This window comes from Brassica napus, chromosome C6, assembly GCF_020379485.1.
Source record: "Brassica napus cultivar Da-Ae chromosome C6, Da-Ae, whole genome shotgun sequence".
NCBI classification, from domain to species: domain Eukaryota; kingdom Viridiplantae; phylum Streptophyta; class Magnoliopsida; order Brassicales; family Brassicaceae; genus Brassica; species Brassica napus.
The window spans coordinates 3145223-3147229 of NC_063449.1; the positions used below are offsets into that span (position 1 = coordinate 3145223).

A 2007-nucleotide genomic window follows, 5' to 3' on the forward strand; every position below is an offset into this window, starting at 1 on the left:
TCTTTTGTCCCAAACACCTGAAACCCGAATAGACCTGAACCGAACTTTAACGGATACCCAAATGCCCACCCTTAGACAAATTCCTACGTCAGTGAGGAAGTATACTTTCGTCTAGGGGTGGACACAGGCCGAGTATTTGGTATTTTCTGTGTATTTGGTACTTGAATTAGCTTGTGCGTAATAAAATTGTATACTTGTACTTGTTTTATTAAAGGAGAGTACTTGCACTTCCAAATACTTGCTAAAAAATGTTAAACTCGCAAATCATTGTTCTTGTCTTATCCCCTATATATTAAAAGAGAATCATTGTAGTTAATGCTTTCACACCAAGTTGGACACGTGTCCATTGGAGAGACACTCTCCAAAAAAAATTTCCTTATTCACCGGTTCCGTAAACAGATTTCATAGAGAGTTTCCTTACTCTCCCAAAATAAAACCAACTACATGTATCTATAGCTTTTTCAGGAAATTTTGCTATGAGTTCTCACGTAAAGCTAATGCTTCGGAGTTCTCTCTTCTTCCTTCTTACCCACCTTTTACTTCAAACTCACTGTTATAAAAGAAACCTTCGGAGTTCTACGTGGTGACCGACTCAGGAAACGACGACCCAGTGAACCCTAAGCCCGAAAAGTTAATACACGATGTGGTTCGAGACGAGCCGCTCTGGATCATCTTCCAACGAGACATGACCATTCATCTCAAATCAGAACTCATCATGAACTCTTTCAAGACCATCGACGGTCGTGGTGCGTCCGTGCACATCGCTGGGGCCTTGCATGACGATCCAGTATGTGACCAACATTATAATCCACGGGATTCATAAACATGACTGCAAGCCAGGTGGGAACGCTAAGGTGCGAAGCTCCCCACGACATTACGGGTGGAGAAGACGGTGATGGTGTGTCGATCTTCAGAGGGAATCATGTTTGGGTTGATCACTGTTCGTTGTCTAACTGTGAAGACTGGCTTAGTGATGCTATAATGGGCTCGACGGTGATTACTCTGTCTAACAATTACATGACGCATCATGGTAAGGTCATGGTGCTTGGTCATAATGAGACTTAGACTCGTGGCAAGAATATGCAAACTATGAGCAGCTTGAACTATAAAGAGTATCATTACTCTGTCTAACGTTGTTCTTGAACGTGACTTCTTCTTCTCACATAACTTTGTTCTTCAATGTGTCAAACTATGAGCATGCTTGAACTATAAAAAATATAGAAGAGTATAGAGAGTCACAAGAAGAGATAAAATCAAAGGGATTTGTGACACTACAATGTATTCAACGTACCGTTAGTTTGTTACTTGAGAACGCCGAAGCATTATGACAACGTTACGTGAGAACTCCGTAATTCTGAAGGCAAACAGATCCCTTTGTTGTAACTTCTGATTTTTTGTTTACCGAACCGAACCGGTCGGTTCCGAGTTTGTAAGTTTATTGAAATCTGCGAATATAACCAATTCGTTGGTTGCTGGCCAAGGCAAAAAAATATATGATTTTCAACGAAGATAACCGTGTTTGGCAATATAATTAAATCGTTTTGTGCAGGCCAAGGCAAAAATATTTGATAATAAATTCGATTTTAGCGGAGGAAACTAAGTTACAAGCCTTAGGATTTTACTCTTATATAACACACACGTACCAAAACCATTATTACTCATCTCAATCACGCAAAACCTAAATACTCTTCCCTCATTCTTCTATAATGGCTGCGATAACTGCGAAGTACCGTCGTTTATCGCGTGGGGACGAAAAGAGACAATTTCTGCGAAGTACCGTCGTTTATCGCGTGGGGACGAAACCCTCGACGGTTTCAATCGGCATTATTTTTTGTTTTTTTTAACACCAGTCATATTTTTTTCTCTTCGCTACATCACTTCCAAGTTATGGACCATAATTTTGAAAACATTTTTAAGAATCTGAGCCCAAAAAAAAAACTAAAATATGATTTAAAATGTTAGGCTTTATTCGTTTAGTAGCAGGCCCTATTATACAATATATGTTGA

The 2007-nt window shown here is 39.6% G+C and overlaps 1 pseudogene; it reads left to right on the forward strand.

Moving 5' to 3' along the window:
- The first annotated feature begins 476 nt into the window (after positions 1 to 476).
- LOC106422554 lies at positions 477 to 1131 on the forward strand (annotated as a pseudogene).
- The last annotated feature ends 876 nt before the right edge of the window (positions 1132 to 2007 follow it).